Below are 17,861 nucleotides of genomic sequence, written 5' to 3' on the forward strand. Positions count from 1 at the left end.
TATCCTATGAGGTTGGTGTTTGCTGTGTCCGAGGCACTCTTTGGAGATCCTATCATAACTTTAAAGCGCACCTAACCCAACCCCACCCATGGAGTTTAGATTTGAATGGAGAAGACAGCCAATAAGCCACAGAGAGAGAGGACAATGGACAAAGAGAGACAGAGAGTGCTGCCCGCCAGGCATGGCGATTTTGCCTGTAGGCCTGGGAGGCTAAGACAAAAAGATTGCTGTGAGTTCAAGGCCATACAGAATAAAACTCTAACTCAAAAAGCCTGCTTTCTGAGCAAAAACAGGACAGCGTGCCCATGGGATTTTTCTCCCCTTTCTTTCATTAAGTTGTTATGATCAATGACACTGTATCCCTTCAGCAACAGGATACAAAAGGTATGTAAAATTGATCAAAAACACATGCAGATGTCTTAGATAAAGAAATATGTCATACTTTTTCATCATAGTTCCTGGCATGCAATGGTCACCTAGGAAACATGGCTGGATGGGTGATGACCTACAGAATGCCAGAGCCTTTGACCAGACAACGTATTTCCTCTTGCAGGATTATGAATGGCAGTTAAGTCAAATGCCCACTTCTAAGCCTGATATGGTAGTGCAGCCTGCCTGGTCCCAGCTACTCAGGAAGCCAAGAAGCAGTATTGTTGGCCAACATAGTGAGGTCCCTGCCCCACCTCAAGAGAGGGGGAGGGGAGGGGGAGGAGGAGGAAGGGGAGGAAGAAGAGAAGGAGGAAAGCCACAGACTATGCCTGGGGTATTTCCTGACAGGGAAGTCCCCTGAGTTTTCACTGTTGCCTCTTCTTGAACTGACGATATCCACAAACTACTCAAAGCAGCGCACACCCTGACTCCAGTTCATCCCTCAGGGCTTCTGCCTTCAGCCTCCAGCTGTCTATGAGGCAACAGGAAGGCAGGCCTTGGAGGAGATGAATCTACTATGTGATGTGTTTGTTTGATGTTGTTGATTTTTGACGTCCTGAGCTCCAGACTGGAGAGTTGGCTCAGTGGTTAAGAGCCAATACTTGTAGAGAGGGCCTGGGTTCCAATCTCAGCATCCATATAGTAGTTCACAGTCATCCCTAACTCCAGCTGTGGGAGACCTGATGCCGTCTTCTGACTTCCAAGGGCATGCAGGCAAAACACCCATGTACATAAAATAAAACAATAAATCTAAAAAGAAAACAATGTTTAGGAAACCTGAGCTTCCCAAGCGGCTGAGGCTACCGTCACAAGTCACTGGACTCTAAATTCACTGTTTTAGGCTCCAAACTACCTTCCTGTTTTCCCTTTCCTCTGTTCCTAGTGGAGAACGGCATCTGCTTCTGGCCCTTGGACCCTTTATCAAGAGGGTCCACCCTTTGCAAGTCTGCCAGTATCACTTGCTAAATGGTGGCTCTTGGAGTTAAGAAAAGGGGAGAGCATTAGGTCAGGAGTGCAATAGACGTTTCTGGACAGCCTGCCCTGATGGCTGATCCCTGGAAGGGAAGAGCCTTCTTCCTTATCCCTGAGGATAAACTAAGGTCTCAGGAGAATTCCTTCTCCTGGCAGAACCCAATGGACTACCTACCTCTCGCCCCTCTCGTCCATCACTTGCTGAACTCTGTCCCGACTTCTTCCCCAGCGACCTACCTGGCTTTGGACTTCTTCCCACCGTGGAACTGTGTGGTCTTCCTGCCTGTGGAGTCTCCAGTCTCCCAAATTTCAATCTTCAAGCTTAGCCCTGCTTCCAACCATGGTCTATACCTGAGAGTGGCAGCAGCCTGCCCAAGAAAGAGTCGCCAACACTGTTCCTCGCTAATTTGGTTAACACCTGGCAACGCCAAGAGCTGTTGACATCGCACTTACATAAACACCGTGACTGTCCCAGGAGGGCGAAACGATACCTGTTCACATACCTTACACAGGCAGGGCGGGCACCTGCCTACTGCCTGCTCTCAACCAAGACTCCAGTGACAGGGCTGAGAAGAAATGGAATGTGTCTGACCAGCCTGAGCCGATCATATCACAGACTCAGCCTAATTCCCACTACAGCAAAGCCAATGGGTCAGCTACCGGCACCCAAGATTATGTAGTCAGCCAATTAACAAATATTTATCGGGTGCCTAGCACTCTCCTTAGCCCCAGGAAAAAGCAACTAATGAAAGAAGTGAGGAAAACCTTCCTGGAGGTTTTCTGTTTTTATTTTGGGATTGTAAGCATTCCCAGTTTCCTGCAGGCTTGCTTTCTTTCTTCATTCTCTCCTTCCTTCCTTCCTTTCTATGCATTGATATTTTGCCTATATGTATGTCTGTGTGAGGGTGTTGGATCCCATGGAACTGGAGTTACAGAGAGTTGTGAGCTGCCATGTGGTTGCTGGGAACTGAACTCAGGACCCCTGGAAGAGCAGCCAGTGCTCTTAACCTCTGAGCCATCTTTCCAGCCACCCCACCAAGGTTTTCTAACAATGAAAAGAAAGAAGGGGAACAAAAAGTGCCAGAGTCCTATTAGTATGTCAGGTAGTGATATTTATTGATGAGAACAATCAGATTTTTCACTGTTTTGCATTTAATAAAGACAACACTTGGGGCCACAGCCACGATTTTCGCCTCTAGTCCCAGTGTCTGGTTTCAGCACTCAGTGTTTGTGGAGTGAACACAAAGCCTTCGGGATATTTTCAAAACCCACCTCATCCCCGCAGCTCTCTTCTGCTACTGTATCTTTTTTCTTTCTTTTGCTAAACTATTTTCATAATTTAGAGTTCTGATAAAAACAACAGAAAGTGAGCAACAGGGCCAGGTGTGGTGGTGCATGCCTTTAATCCCAGCCCTTGGGAGGCAGAGGCAGGCGGATCACTGTGAATTCGAGGCCAGCCTGGTCTACAGAGTGAGTCCTGGACAGCCAAGGCTACACAGAGAAACCCTGTCTCGAAAGACCAAAAAAAAAAAAAAAAAAAAAGTGAGCAACAACAGTTGGCAAGGGTTGAAGAGATGACTCAGCACTCAGGAGCCCTAGCTGCTCTTGTGAGAGGACCTGGGTTCAGTTCCCTAACACCCACATGCTGGCTCACAACCACCCGCAACCCCAGTTCCAGGGAGCCCAGTGGGCCCTTCTGACCTCCCCGAGCTTCACAGACATACATACATGCAGGCGAAACATTCATACACATAAAAATGTTTAGTGAAAGCCGGGCGCACACCTTTAATCCCTGCACTCGGGAGGCAGAGGCAGGCGGATCTCTGTGAGTTCGAGGCCAGCCTGGTCTACAAAGCGAGTCTAGGACAGCCAAGGCTACACAGAGAAACCTTGCCTCAAAAAAAAAAAAAAAATGTTTAGTGAAAGGAGAGAACGTAGACTCAACACTGGTGAAGTGGAATCATGTGACAGCCACGCGGAATAATATGTTAATAACAACCATGTCACAGCCGACTATTAATAGTGAAGACCTCCCCAGGGTGACCATGAGCACAGGCCCCCTCTCCCTCTCTTTCCTTTCTTTCTGCATTTTGACCAAACATGTATTAAGTGTGTAACTTTCTCATTCTTGTTCGGCACTGCTGCATCTAAACTTAAAGTATGCCCATTTCCTCCACATTCTTCCCAGGTTTTTTTTTTTTTTAATTTATTTATTACATTTTGCCTGCATGTACACCAAGAGAAGGCACCAGATCTCATTATAGATGGTGGTGAGCCACCATGTGGTTGCTGGGGATTGAACTCAGGACGTCTAGAAGACCAAGCAGTGCTCTTAACCTTTGCACCATCTCTAAACTAATGTATTTAGGGCTGCTTTCTAATGCAGCCTTTGAGCCAGGTGCTGCTGGCTCACTCTTGTAATCGCTGCAGTCAGCGGGCTGGGGCATGAAGACTGGACAGGCAGCCAAGTCCCGGTCTCACCAACAAAGCAAAACAAACAAGCCGGCCTGCAGCCTTCGAGGCGGTGACTGCAGCAGGTACAAGAATGGCTGGGGCTTTCATGTGCCGAAGATTCACTGGGAAGGTTCCTGGCTCTGCTGCTTGGTTCATAAGGATTCACCATCCTCTGCCTCGGCTCCCAACCTGGCGTTTGTGTGTGTGTGTGTGTGTGTGTGTGTGTGTGTGTGTGTGTGTAGCTTATCACCTCATATGTATGTAATTACATATGCTCAGTCTAAAGATGTATATTTTCTACCCCACAATCTCAGGGTTTTTTGTTTTGTTTTGTTTTGTTTTTGAGATAGGGTCTCAACTATATGTAGACCAAGCTAGCCTAAAACTCAAAGAGATCTGCCTGCCTCTACCTCACCAGTTCTGGGATTAAAGCATTATATGTACACCATTTTCTGCTCAGACTAGGAATCTGGCTTTATTCAGGAGTGTTCATACCGCAGCAACCAACTTCGACTCCCTCTGGGGAGCTGCAGAAACGAAACGTCCCAGGTTTCCTGTTCCCTGCAGAAGCAAGTCCATCCATAAAATGAAACTACATGTCTCTGCAGAGGGTAACAGGCCAAGAGGGGAAAGCCATCCAGCACCTTAGACTCGGGTGGGATGAGGAGGAGAGCACAGAGGAACCCTGCCCTCCCCTTCGCCCCCGCATGTCACTGTTTCAACTATTTCCTAAAGATCATGTGTTAACAGAACGGCTATTAAAACCCTGATTAAAAGATAGCAGAGGGAGTGGCGTGAGAACCAGCGGCCCAGACTCACAGAGGTGACCAAAGATCCACCCACAGCTAGAGGTGTAGGCCCCACCCCTTACCAGGGCTCCGCCCCCAGCCAGAGGTGTGGGCCCCACCCCTAATCAGGGCTCCGCCCCCTCCTGTGGGAACCCAGGCGTGTCTCTGCAGGGTTAACTCCTTACCCCTGCCTGAGGAATGGAGCCTTTTTTTCATTCTGGCCTAACCAGCTCCATTGCTAGTGACTTTGCTCAGGTCACTCCCCATTTCTGGGCCTCAGTGTCTCTGCCTATAGATTGGACGGTGTTCGTGAGTCAGGGCCCTTTATGTCACTTATCCAAGCATTCTCCTTGCAGGGATAAGGGCCCGCCCGACTTTTGACCAGACTGCCAGGCATGACTGGGCCAGCCTCCTCCTAGACGTGTCGCCTAGGTGGCCAATGCCCATTCCTCTGCCCTAGGGAAGTGCTGGGCTTGTGAATGTATCGCTTTTAAGGTCCTCTAACACCCAGTGTATTCATTTCCTGTGGCTATGGTAACAGATGACCTCAATCTGGGTGGCTTCAACCAACGCATATTTATTCTCCCGTACTTCTAGAAGTTCAAGACGGTAACTGAGGCTCACAGAGCTATGAAATCAAGGTACTGGCTCTTTCTGGCGCTCCAGCGGGAGTAGCAGATCCGTGGCGCTCTCTCTCTCTCTCTCTCTCTCTCTCTCTCTCTCTCTCTCTCTCTCTCTCTCTCTCTCTCTCTCTCTCTTTCTCTCTCTCTCTCTCTCTTGAATCAGGGTTTCTCTGTGTAGCCTTGGCTGTCCTAGACTCACTTTGTAGACCAGGCTGGCCTCGAACTCACAGCGATCCACCTGCCTCTGCCTTCCCGAGTGCTGGGATTAAAGGCGTGCACCACCATGCCCGGTGCTCTCCTGGTTTCCAGAAGCCCCTGGATAGGCTCGGGGTACATCACCTCATATGATACTTCCATCATTGCCGATATGGATCCCCAACACCCTTCCTCTAAGGATCTTTGGACTATTCTGGTTCTGTATATCCAATTAGTATAATCTTCCCATCAGAATCCTTAATCATACGTACCAAGTCCCTTTTGATGTACACAACAGCATACAGGCCTGAGACCTGGGGCGTCGGCATCTTCGAGGGGTTATTATTCTTCCTCCCACTGTCTGACATCCCCACCCTATCACCTGTAGGATCTTTGCCGTTTCTGCATGTCATCTCTAAGTTAACTCACCTGTCTAAAAGCGAACTTAAATCCCACCTTTGCCTCGCCCTAGGCTGCCGCATCAGTGAAGCGAAGGAACTGACAACAATCATACCCCCCTGGCCTGAGAAAAGAAAAACTATCGAGATTTCAAAGGCTCATCTTCCTGGCATCTAAAGCACTTCACATGCCACCAGTAGGACCGAGAGCATCCTCCAGGGACTACGGATAGAACCCAGCTGCCTGGTTTTACAGAAAATAAAAATTAGTACGTCCGAGAATGCACACCAGTGAAAACTCAGCCACCCCCACAGCTTCTCACTCCCGTGCCGGTACTTATTAGTCACAACTTGAAAGCACATCGGCTTTTCTGATGAGCAGCCCAGGCATTGAGATTCAGATAAGCCCTGGCTCGCTTCCCCATTGTTGCACTCACGGGTACCCAGAGCTTTGTCTTCTATTCCAGGAGTGGGGTTTGCTATTGTTTCCCCTGCCGACCTATATCTGAGCATCTGACTTATCTGTGTTTGACAGTAGCCTGTTTACTTGACCCACGTCTGGACAACAGCCAGATCCTAGGGGAGACTAAGCCAGCAAGGGAGGTCAGTGGCCAGGGGTGACTTTGTTCTCTGCCCCTTGGCATCTCTCCCAGCTGCAGCTTGAACTTTGAAACCACTTTTGAGGAGACTGAGTTCTTTCTATAAACAGTGTGGGATGACATCATTATCCTTGCCTTGCCTTACAGAACACTCAGTGTGCGATAAAAATAACTTCCACGTACTGGGTCCTTGCTATGGATTAGACCATGTGAGAGGTGCATTAGACGTGAGCTCACACCAAGCCGGTGAAGTACCGGCAACAGCCCCACTTTACAGATGAGGAGACCCAGTGTCAGAAGAGGGTACTATCACAAGGTTGATTTTCAGAGAACTTGAGAAATACAAGGGGACGTGGGAATCATCAGACTAATGACAACACTGAGGCTCCGAACAACCTGCCCAAGGATTCAAACCGTCAACCTCAGACCAGTCCCTTTCCTCAGATTCCTCTGTTTGGAGCTATGACTTCTTTCTTTTGGTTTTGGTTCTGGTTTTGGTTTTTTGATTCTTTGGTTGGTTTGGTTTGGTTTGGATGTTCGAGGGTATAGATAGCCTCATTATTTAGACCAGGCTGGCCTCGAACTCACAGAGATCCTCCTACTTCTACCTCCCAAGTGCTGGGTTTAAAAGCATTCACCATGCCGGGCAGTGGTGGCCCACACCTGTAATCCCAGCACTCAGCAGGTAGAGGCAGGTAGATCTCTGTGAGTTCCAGGCCAGCCTGGTCTACAAAGTGAGTCCAGGACAGCCAAGGCTACTCAGAGAAACCCTGTCTCAAAAAACCAAAAATGAAAAATAAAAAAGTAAGATCTCTTTAAAAAGAGAATAAGTGCCCATCAATATGGAATTAGCTAGACTAATGGTCACAGCTGTACAAATAGGATGCTGGATGGATGGTTTTGCTTGTCAAGTTGACACAAGTTAGAGTCATCAGAGAGGGAGGGGACTCAGAGGAAATGCCTCCATATGACCCAGCTCTGAGGCATTTTCTCTATTAGTGAGCAATGGGGGAGGGCCCAGCTCATAATGGGTGGTGCCATCGCTGGGCTGGTGGTCCTGGGTCCTATAAAAAGAAGCAGGCTGAAGACAGAGTTTGAGCACAGCCAGGGCTCTTGCTACACAGAGAAAAGCTGCCTCAAAAAACAAACAAAAAAAAAAAAAGAAAAAAGAAAACAAAAGAAAGAAAGAAAGAAGAGAAGGCAGGCCAAGCAATGGGAAGCTTGCCAGAGAGCAGCCCCCCTCCATGGCCTCTGCATCAGCCCCCCTCCATGGCCTCTGCATCAGCCCCCCTCCATGGCCTCTGCATCAGCCCCCCTCCATGGCCTCTGCATCAGCCCCCCTCCATGGTCTCTGCATCAGTCCCCTCCACGGTCTCTGCATCAGCCCCCCTCCACGGCCTCTGCATCAGCCCCCTCCATGGCCTCTGCATCAGCCCCCCTCCATGGCCTCTGCATCAGCCCCCTCCATGGCCTCTGCATCAGTCCCCTCCATGGCCTCTGCATCAGCCCCCCTCCATGGCCTCTGCATCACAGACCCCTCCATGGCCTCTGCATCAGTCCCCTCCATGGCCTCTGCATCAGCCCCCCTCCATGGCCTCTGCATCAGCCCCCCTCCATGGCCTCTGCATCAGCCCCCCTCCATGGCCTCTGCATCAGCCCCCTCCATGGCCTCTGCAATCAGCCCCCCTCCATGGCCTCTGCATCAGTCCCTCCATGGCCTCTGCATCAGCCCCCCTCCATGGCCTCTGCATCAGCCCCCTCCATGGCCTCTGCATCAGCTCCCCTCCATGGCCTCTGCATCAGCCCCCCCTCCATGGCCTCTGCATCAGCCCCCCTCCATGGCCCTCTGCATCAGTCCCCTCCATGGCCTCTGCATCAGCCCCCCTCCATGGCCTCTGCATCAGCCCCCCTCTCATGGCCTCTGCATCAGCTCCCCTCCATGGCCTCTGCATCAGCCCCCCCTCCATGGCCTCTGCATCAGCCCCCCTCCATGGCCTCTGCATCAGTCCCCTCCATGGCCTCTTGCATCAGCCCCCCCTCCATGGCCTCTGCATCAGCCCCCCTCCATGGCCTCTGCAATCAGCTCCCCTCATGGCCTCTGCATCAGCCCCCCTCCATGGCTTCTGCATCAGCCCCCCTCCATGGCTCTCTGCATCAGCCCCCCTCCATGGCCTCTGCATCAGCCCCCCTCCATGGCCTCTGCATCAGCCCCCCTCCATGGCCTCTGCATCAGCCCCCCTCCATGGCCTCTGCATCAGCCTCCCTCCATGGCCTCTGCATCAGCCCCCTCCATGGCCTCTGCATCAGCCCCCCCTCCATGGCCTCTGCATCAGCCCCCCTCCATGGCCTCTGCATCAGCCTCCCTCCATGGCCTCTGCATCAGCCCCCCTCCATGGCCTCTGCATCAGCTCCCGCCTCCAGGTTCCAGCCTTGCTTGGGTTCTTGTCTGGACTTCCTCCAACGATGAACAACAATATGGAAGTGTTTTTTGTTTTGTTTTGTTTTGTTTTTTCGAGACAGGGTTTCTCTGTGTAGCCTTGGCCATCCTGGACTCACTTTGTAGACCAGGCTGGCCTCGAACTCACAGCAATCCGCCTGCCTCTGCCTCCCGAGTGCTGGGATTAAAGGCGTGCGCCACCACGCCCGGCAACAATATGGAAGTGTAAACCCAACATATCCTTTCCTCCCCGACTTGCTTTTTGGTCGGCGTGTCACCACAGCAATAGAAGCCCTAACTAAGAGAGATGCTGTCCAGTCCCTGGAGATGACGCCCCAGAAGGCGGTTGATGATAGGATTTAGCAAGTGAATGGCTCCACTTCTGTTTTCATTAATACAGAGCGAGAGGGAGGAAGCCTGGGAGGGTGTAAGTGCTGAGAAGTGCTGGGAAAGCTGTAGTTTCTTTGTGTTTATATTTTCTGTTTTCTACCATGAACCCATGCTACTTTCATAATCTGAGGAATGAAAAATAAACAAACACTCTAGATGTGTGACTAGGAGTTGATATTTTCTTTCTTTCCTTTTATTTTTGGGTTTTGGTTTTGGTTTTGGTTTTTTTCAAGACAGGGTTTCTCTGTGTAGCCTTGACTGTCCTGGCCTTACTTTTGTAGACCAGACTGGCCTCAAACTCACAGCGATCTGCCTGCCTCTGCCTCTCCAGAGCTGGGATTGAAGGCGCGCGCTACCACACCTGGTTTGGTGCTGCTATTCTCTAAAGCCTGGTCCCAGAGTCTGGACATACAAGAAAAGGCTGGGAGGATAGCTCAGCACTGAAGACCTTGCCTGGCATTTAGGAGATACTGGGTGCAATCACAAGGAAGAAAAAAGAGAATTAAAGTGAGGGGGTGGGTAGTGGTAGAGTGCACCTGCAACCCCAGCACTCGGGGGCCAGGCAGGACAGACAGATCTCTGAATTCAAGGCCAGCTGGGTCTACAGAGTGAGTAGGCTATACAGAGAAACCCTGTCTACACCCCTTCCTGGCCCTCTCAAAAAAGAAAAAGAAAGAAAAAAAAGAAGGAAGCCAGCCATGTGGCCCACTCAAGAGGCAGAGGAAAACAGATTCTCTCTGAGTTTGAACTTGGTCTGCATAGCTAATTTCAGGCCACCTGGGGCTTCATAGTGAGACCCACGGAGTGGGGGTGGGGGGTGGGGGGGAGTGTGGATGAAAGGAGGGGAAAGGGAAGGAAGAGAGAGGAAAGAAAGAAAGTAGATCAACCACAGGCATTTTACAGAGCTGACAATGCAATTTAGTAACTAACCAACCTAGTAACTATAGATAAATAGGTGATTATAAGGAAACATAAGCGGCCAATGAACACATAACGACGTCCTCCATTATGTCATTAATAACTTTTTTAGTGTAGTAACAAGTATAATTACTATTTATTAAATCATTATTTTTACAGTTCAAACTACAAAAAGTGAGGAAATAGAAGCCAGGGCTGTGGCTCAGTGGTAGAACGCATGCTTTCGCGAAGCCCTGGGCTCAGTCCTCAGCATCAAAATAAATACCGCCTGGCTGGTAACTCGTGTCTGTAATGCCAGCTCTCAGGAGGCCGAGACAAGAGGAGTGCTGTACGCTCAAGGCCTGTAAATAGAGTGTGTTCCAACCAAGCGCCGACACCAACAGAGACCCTGTCTCATGAACAGATCAGTAAATAAGGCTGGGGCTCAAGCTTCTTGGTACACTAGCTGCAGGCCGGTTTGCTGGATCAGGCAGTGAACACCTTTAATCCCAGCACTCAAGAGACCAAAGCAAAAGAAACCTCTATGAGTTTATGGCCAGTCTGGTCTACATAACAAATTCCAAGACAGTCAGGGTTATACAGTGAGATCCTGTCTCAAAAAATAAAAATTTAAATTAAAAAAAAAAAAGGGCTGGAGCCGGGCGTGGTGGTGCACGCCTTTAATCCCAGCACTCGGGAGGCAGAGGCAGGCGGATCGCTGTGAGTTTGAGGCCAGCCTGGTCTACAAAGTGAGTCCAGGATGGCCAAGGCTACACAGAGAAACCCTGTCTCGGAAAAAAAAAAAAAAAAAAAAAGGGCTGGAGAGATGGCTCACTGGTTAAGAGCACTGTCTGCTCTTCCAGAGGTCCTGAGTTCAATTCTCAGCAACCACATGGTGGCTCACAACCATCTGTAATGTGATCTGATGCCCACTTCTGGCCTGCAGGGGTACAAGCAGGCAGAGCACTGTATACACAATAATAAATAAATAAATCTTTAAAAAATAAAATAAAATAAAAAAACAAACAAAAAATAATAATAAAAAAAAGGCTCTGGCCGGGTATGGTGGCGCACGCCTTTAATCCCAGCACTCGGGAGGCAGAGGCAGGCGGATCGCTGGGAGTTCGAGGCCAGCCTGGACTACAAAAGCGAGTCCAGGACAGCCAAGGCTACACAGAGAGACCCTGTCTCGAAAAAACAAAAAAAAAAAAAAAAAAAGGCTCTGATCCCTTCTCTAGCACAATCAATCAATTTTTTAACTAAAATAAGAATTATGGGGGCTGGAGAGATGGCTCAGCGGCTAAGAGCACTGACTGCTCTTCCAGAGGTCCTGAGTTCAATTCCCAGCAACCACATGGTGGCTCACAGCCATCTATAATGTGATCTGGTGCCCTCTTCTGGCCTGCAGATGTACATGCAGGCAGAGCACTGTATACATAATAAATAAATAAATAAATAAATAAATAAATCTTTAAAAAAAAAAAAAAAAGAATTATGTTTCATGTTTTATTAGAGTTCCAAATTCTAAAACAAATAGTAACACCAATTGCTGGTAAAATTGTAAGAAGAGACTGTCCCTCCCAACATGCACTCTGCCTACCTTCATAGAATGAGTGCACGCACCAACGCACCGTCACTTCCACCACACACAACACCAAACAAACCAACCAGAGAAGTCCACGAAGAAGCTTGCAAGCCTAAAAGTGAAAGAGTGGTAGCCGTGCGACGCTCAGAGGAGGCTCAAAGCTGGGCGCCCAGCACCGCGAGCGGCGCTCTGTGCGTCTGAACTCCAGAAAGGCTCGAGCGTGAGAGCTTCTAGCTGCTCCAGACAGCACGCAGAATGGGCTACAAACAGGAAGATGTACTCAGAGGAGTGTGTTTCCAGAGCATTTAGACGCAGACTTCACAGTCCAGGGAGGCAAACCAAAGCATTGCCTCGGTACTGCCCCAACAGGAGAAACAGGAGGAGCCGGAAGGAGCAGCTAAGTCACTCCACTGTAAAGAGAAAGGGGGTGCGTGGGGAGAAAGAACTCCTTCGAGTCCTCCCTGCATCAGCCCCTGCCCTGAGCAGCCTCCCAGAATGCTGACAGCTGACAGCCTCTCATACCCTCCAGGCAGGCGGCCAGAGAATAAATAAATAAATAAATAAATAAATAAGACAAAACAAAACAAAAAATCTGAGGCAACTATCAACTCCAGGCAGGCGGCCAGAGAATAAATAAATAAATAAATACATAAATACATAAATAAATAAATAAGACAAAACAAAACAAAAAATCTGAGGCAACTATCAACTCCAGGAGCAAAATATAAATAAATAAAACAAGGAAAGGACCGTTATCACCTACATTACCCTTACCACTGTCTGCATAGTTCAGAGAAGAGCAGCTGACTGTCATAGAATGATGCACACGGCAGCCGGGCGTGGTGGCGCACGCCTTTAATCCCAGCACTTGGGAGGCAGAGGCAGGAGGATCTCTGCGAGTTCGAGGCCAGCCTGGTCTACCTACAAAGCGAGTCCAGGACAGCCAAGGCTACACAGAGAAACCGTGTCTTGAAAAACCAAAACAAAACAATACAAAACAAAGAATGATGCACATGGCATCAACGTAAACATCAAATCATCCTGTCGGGAGGGTGGGACCAACAACATGGTAGCTGATAGATGACTGCTGCGTCTTTGCCTTTTGTTGATGGGAATATGAAAAACAGCCACATAGGCCAAGCACGGTGGCCCACGCTTTTAATTCCAGCACAGAGACAGGGATCTCCGTGAATTTGAGGCCAGCCTGGTCTACATAGCAAGTTCCACACCAGCCAGGACTACACAGTGAAGCTGTGTCTAAGAAAGACAGGAAGGAAGGAAGGGGAGGGACTGAAAGAGCAATCGAACCATACGGGTCACATAGGTACTTTATTTAGAAATACAAAGAAAATAATTTCAACTCTTTGTCTCTAGTAAAGGAAAGTTGGGAACGGAAGGAGAGAAGAGAGAGGCGCTGTCTTTCATTGTAAGCTTTGCGCTGCTTTTCATAAAAGCAGGGGTTAAATTTAAGTACTATGACTTTTAATTTTTTAAGTTTTAATTTTTTTCTTTTCTTTTCTTTTTCTTTTTCTTTCTTTCTTTCTTTCTTTTTTTTTTTTTTTTAAGGTTTTTCGAGACAGGGTTTCTCTGTGTAACAGTCCTGGCTGTCCTGGACTTGCTTTTGTAGACCAGGCTGGCCTCGAACGCACAGCGATCCGCCTGCCTCTGCCTCCCAAGTGCTGGGATAAGTTTTAATTTTTCAAGTGTACGGATGTATGTCTGTGTGCCGCCAGTGCATCTGGTGCCCACAGAAGGCAGAAGAGGATGTCGTATTCTTTAGAAATGGAGCCTAGGTATACAGCTGTGAAACCTCCATGTAAGTGCTGGGAACTAAATCTACTCCTCTGCAGGAGCAGCAAGTTCTCTTAACCACCGGGCCATCTCTCCAGCCCCAATATGACGTTTCTTAATGAAATCTGAACAAATCAATAAGACTGTGTATGTATATTTATATAAGATTATATAATATATGGGGTTTTTTTTTTCACCCAACAATCTGTCTCCTAAGGATTCATTGTATGGAAATGCTGGAACTGGTATGAGAAAATTGCATGTTTCATTGTGTTTTCTGTAGTATGGTTCACTATTATCGCCCCAAACTGAGAGCCTATTACTACCCACGTGTAGGAGTCTACCTTAAGAAAGCACGGTACGTCTACATCTGCGATGCTACACAGCAGTTCAGAAGGACAGGTAGATATTTGTGAATCAGCATAAGATGACTCAGAAGACATTAAATGCAAAGAAGTTACAGGACACTAAATAAAATTTAACATTAAAAGCGTTATTAAAAGTCTGTATGTCAGCTGGGTGTGATGGCTCATGCCCGTAATCCTCTCACTGAGTGGGTGTAGACAGGAAGAGAAAGAGTTCAAGGTCAACATAGTACCTTGTCTCCAAAAAAAAAAAAAAAGTGTATTTTGAAGCCAGATGAGGTTGTTGAAATGGGTGAGGTGGTGGACAGCGGTGACTCTAGCGCTCCGAAGGCAGAAGCAGGAAAACCAAGACAGACTCAAGCCAACCTAGTCTGCATCGCAAATTCAAGACCAGTCAAGACTCTATAGATTTAAGACCCTGTCAGCTCAATGGTTAAAAGGACTCACTGCTCTTGCGGAGGACTGACTGGGTCCTGTTCCCAGCACCCATCTGTTAACTCCAGTTCCCGGGGATCTGAGTGTCTGGTCTCTAAGGGCATCCACGATTGTGTGCACTTACAGACCCACAGACATACACACATATACATTAAAAAAAAATAGATAAAATGTGAAGTTTACATGTCAACGCATTCATATTTAGGGATTTATATTTATACAAAGATTTTCGGTGTCTCTGTACTGTGGAGTTTGTATTTTATCAAATAAGATATTATTGTGAAAAAGCGTGTCTTGCTCCACTTAGAAAATGAAATAAAGATAGCCCCAAGCCTTGAGAAATATGATACAGTCTAGGAAACCCTTTCACAACTGTTGTCCTACAAGCTCTACACAAATTCAATTAAAAGAAAAATACTTTGCCATCTGCGGACAAGAAAACAGAGCACAGGAAGTAGCTGGCCCATATGCAGTTAAGCGATTTAGAAGCAGGCGAGGTTTCAACACACGCCTGAAACTTGTTCAGGGCAGTATGACACCATTGCCTCACCCTGACTGTTTTCATCAGCCCCACATGAGCCCAAAGAACTGGTCCCCCTCAAAGAAACACTAGCAGGCAGCCCAGGGAAATAGAAACCAAGTCAAGGTGATCAGAATCTAGATGAAGGAAGATACTGTGGTTCCAGAAAAAGCCACCACAGCAAACTCCTAGTGTCACCTACCACAGGGACATAACGACCCTCACCAACTGACTTCAGCCTTTGACCATCACATGGGCAGAAAGGGTCCTCAGGCACCAGAGGCCTCCACTCTGGGGTCTCTCAGGCCAAGCCCAGACCCCCACACACACCCATCCTTTCTCCTCACCCCAACTCCCCAAAGTCACAAGGCACCCAGTCCCGGGTCCTCAGCTGATCTGGCTCCCAGCGGCACCTGGGGGATCACCTTGGGCCAGCTGGAACATAGCAGGCAAACAGGAAGACAGAGAAGGAGAACCGGTCATGCCTGACAGAAGACTCAGGGACAGGAAGTGGATTTGAGCCAGGGAGGCGGGTAGGGGGAGGGCCTGCTGTCAAGAAGTGAGGCAACCCTGCCAGCCTTGTTACTCAGCTGGAATTGAGCAAGACCCGGGAGCTTGGGAAAGGGAGGAAGAAATGCCAGCCGCAGCTTCTCAGCTCGAGCTCCAAGGCTCCCCACCTCTCCTACAGGCATGCCGACGGCTGGCTGTCCTCTCACCCACTTCCTTGCCTCTGTCCCTGAGTTTGGGGAGGGTAGAGTCAAGTGACAGCGCCGTCTAACTTCATTTGTGGAGGAGATGAACAGGTGCTGACAGCCTTTATGTCTGTGCCAGTGCGATGTTGAACTCGGCACAGCACGTAACACAGTGCGTGAGAGCTCATATTTAGGCCTGGGTGTGGCTCGGTGGTAGACCACTTGCCTAGCCTGTGTAAGGCCCTGGGTTTTGTGCCCAGTACTGAAAATCAATGCAAAACACACACACACACAGAGACAGAGAGAGAGAGAGAGAGAGAGAGAGAGAGAGAGAGAGAGAGGGAGAGAGCGGAGTAGGGAGAGAGAGAGAGAGAGAAAGAACAAAACAATCTTAAAGTCATCTATCTAAGATGTGGCGTCATTGACTCATTTTTCCACCTGTGAATTGGAGATAACGCCAGCACTGACTCCTGGCATTGTTTGTGGCTTAGGTGGGATCATGTCTCTCTCCGTGAAAGTCCTGAGATCCAGTGAGGTCCTGTCAGTATTGTCCCCTTCCTGCCTTTCCAAGGCTGGTCCATTCTGTAAGTTTTTATCAGATTGAGTGAGCCATCCACACCTCTTGCCCCCACGGTGACCGTGGTCTTCTTGCCCCCACGGTGATCATGGTTCTCCCATGCCCATCAGTCTTGCCAAACAGAGCAGGAACCATCGGTAAGAACGAGCGTGTTGGAGTTACTGGCTGGTCATGTTGAGTCCACAAATGTCCATCTGATGGAAGACAAGCAACAATGCCCTCTCCATGGTTAACAACACGAAACAGGGCGCTTCACTGATAAGTCCTTTCCCATGGGGCGTCTTCCCTCCCTAGGTCACCAAGAGAAAGCAGACACTGTGCGTATTTGTCTCTCTGTGCCTAGGAGGAGCCGGCAAGTACCGAAAGCTGGGCTATAAATATCTGTGGATCTTGGCAATCCAGTGGAAACATGACCCATATTTAAAGGTGTTCTTGGTCAACCCAGTCCTAGCCTATGAGAACTGGCCTCAAGGTGACATGAATACCACAGACATCTAGGATTACAGAGAAAGGAATTTACTGTAGGGCTTACTAAGGACATATGGGCTTGAGTGACAATAAAGCAAACTATAGCCGGCAATCTGGGTCAGAAAGAGGACCGTACTTAGGGGCTGAGACAAAAGTGACTTCATCCTGGCTGGAATGCACCTGGTTTATCTTAGCATCATTATCAAAGAGTTGGGTACATTCCTGGGGCCAGGGTCTAGTTACATGAAGCCCCATATTTGACTCTGTTGGTTTTATCTATTTGTGGTTTTATTGGGAGACCATACGGGAAAAACCAGCCTGGGCTACTCAGGGACAGTCATTGGGCCATGACTCAAGATGGCCATGGTCACGTCAAACAGAATCCATACAAAAGTACACAGACAACCGTAGGCACCCGAGCTGAGGGATCCACAGGCGCAGGGCTAGGGTTCTGTATGTTGGGGCAAAGCTTTGCATAAAGGCGAGGCACTGCCACCCTGGCATGCTTTAAAAGCGATTCTCACAATCCCCCAAAGCTTTGAAAGACGACAAAAAGGGTGTGTGTCTGGCCGGACGGTGGGTGGTGCAGGCCTTTAATCTCAGCACTCAGAAGGCAGAGGCAGTCAGATCTGAGTTTGAGGCTAGCCTGGTCTACAGTTCCAGGACAGTCAGGACTATGCAGAGAAACTCTGTCACAAAAAGCCAAAAGAAAGGCGTGGGGTGGCAAAAGCTGCCAAGCTATCTGAAGGCCTCCGCCATCGTAGCCACCTCTGGATGAAACCAGCTGAGCCTGCTAAACCCAACAAACACCTCCTCAAATTGTGTTTATCACCTGCTGACCAAGAGACCTGGCCCCTGGCTCTCTCTGCCTTCATCTTCCTCTTCTTCCCAGATGCTGGCTGTCCTGGCAGCTGAGGTGGGCTGTACCTGATGCTGGCCCACCCCTTGCTTTGAGCAAGCGATGTGCCTCTCCATCAGAACTGCTCATCTGGCTTCCTTCTCCAAGCCTTGCTGAGCTTTACTTATGTGCTAAGGGTTTTACCCAGTCCGATTTAACGTCAAGAAACTCTGCAGTGATGCAGTGGGTGTTCCCATTTACAGATCTGGAAACTGAAACCCAACATGTTCATAAAAGTTGCCCAAGGTCACACAGTTGGTGGGTTCACAGCAACCCTTCGCATGCATGTGTGAAAGTGTGTTAGGGCTGGAGGGCTGAGGATGCCTCAGCAATCAGGAGCACTTGCTG

General features: G+C 48.9%; 1 protein-coding gene across 2 annotated transcripts in view; it reads right to left on the reverse strand.

The window, feature by feature from the left end:
- Positions 1 to 15,347, reverse strand: part of Ndel1 (nudE neurodevelopment protein 1 like 1) — a 55,836-nt gene extending 40,489 nt beyond the window's left edge. Inside the window, exon 1 of one of the 2 annotated variants that reach the window (XM_051167226.1) lies at positions 15,226 to 15,347. The gene's annotated coding sequence lies outside the window, so the exon portion shown is untranslated. Of the gene's footprint in view, positions 1 to 1,638; positions 1,749 to 15,225 lie in introns of those variants that run through there. The other variant, XM_051167225.1, reaches the window with a different exon arrangement.
- Positions 15,348 to 17,861: the final 2,514 nt, after the last annotated feature.

Source organism: Acomys russatus, chromosome 25 (assembly GCF_903995435.1).
Source record: "Acomys russatus chromosome 25, mAcoRus1.1, whole genome shotgun sequence".
Lineage (NCBI taxonomy): Eukaryota > Metazoa > Chordata > Mammalia > Rodentia > Muridae > Acomys > Acomys russatus.